The sequence below is a fragment of the Cherax quadricarinatus genome, chromosome 61, assembly GCF_038502225.1.
Source record: "Cherax quadricarinatus isolate ZL_2023a chromosome 61, ASM3850222v1, whole genome shotgun sequence".
In the NCBI taxonomy this organism is placed as follows: domain Eukaryota; kingdom Metazoa; phylum Arthropoda; class Malacostraca; order Decapoda; family Parastacidae; genus Cherax; species Cherax quadricarinatus.
In genome coordinates, this window is record NC_091352.1 from 10,910,128 (window position 1) to 10,911,245 (window position 1,118).

At 54.5% G+C, this 1,118-nt stretch overlaps 1 protein-coding gene across 1 annotated transcript in view; it reads left to right on the top strand.

Moving 5' to 3' along the window:
* The first annotated feature begins 466 nt into the window (after positions 1-466).
* Positions 467-1,118, top strand: part of LOC128699365 (transmembrane and immunoglobulin domain-containing protein 1-like) — a 152,323-nt gene continuing 151,671 nt past the window's right edge. The window contains exon 1 of the mRNA XM_053792037.2: positions 467-1,118. This exon is cut by the window's right edge and continues 211 nt beyond it. The gene's annotated coding sequence lies outside the window, so the exon portion shown is untranslated.

Below are 1,118 nucleotides of genomic sequence, written 5' to 3' on the forward strand. Positions count from 1 at the left end.
GAGGGAGGGAACGTGTGAAGGAGTCTGCGAGGGAGGGAACGTGTGAAGGAGTCTGCGAGGGAGGGAACGTGTGAAGGAGTCTGCGAGGGAGGGAACGTGTGAAGGAGTCTGCGAGGGAGGGAACGTGTGAAGGAGTCTGCGAGGGAGGGAACGTGTGAAGGAGTCTGCGAGGGAGGGAACGTGTGAAGGAGTCTGTGAGGGAGGGAACGTGTGAAGGAGTCTGTGAGGGAGGGAACGTGTGAAGGAGTCTGTGAGGGAGGGAACGTGTGAAGGAGTCTGTGAGGGAGGGAACGTGTGAAGGAGTCTGTGAGGGAGGGAACGTGTGAAGGAGTCTGTGAGGAAGGGAGCGTGTGAAGGAGTCTGCGAAGAAGGGAGCGTGTGAAGGATCTGTGAGGAAGGGAGCGTGTGAAGGAGTCTGAGGAAGGGAGCGTGAGGTAGGGACTGTGTGTGAAGGAGTCTGTGAGGAAGCCTGTGAGGAAGGGAGCATGGGAAGGAGTCTGTGAGGGAGGGAGCAAGCGTGAGGGAGAGAGAGAGAGAGAGGGAGGGAGCGTGGGTCTGGGGCGTACACGCATGCTTGGCCAGGTAGAGGCGGGCTGGCTGGAGGACTGGTGGTGTCGGCGCGGCCCCAACAGTCAGGTGCAAGAGCAGCTTCTACCAAGCCGCGTTCACCCTCCGCCGTCAGGAAAAAATCAATAGTGATACCGTAGTGGGTCGGCTGTGTCGCAGTCTACCGGGAAATAATCCATAAAGCGATAGTGTAACGGAGAGACTCAGCGACAGGAGGTAAAGCATGCCATTAACACACCCCGACGCAAATTCTCTTCCCTACTGAGGCGAGTGTCGAGCGAGGAACTCACCCGAGAGAAGTTCCTGTGGTTTCATGTATATTTAGTGTGATTTGTTAGTGAGTGTAACATTAATTCTCGGGTGAGTGGCTCCTGTGATCATGTCGCGGGAAGTTGATTGCAACACCTCGCTCGATAGCCACCATTACTGGTAACGAGTGATCAAATGTCCCTGCAGAACGCCTTTTTACCCAACTTATTTGTTACCCAAGACGAGAATGTGAAACTACGGAATGAATCAGTTGTACATAAATAAAGTCAAACTCGAATCGA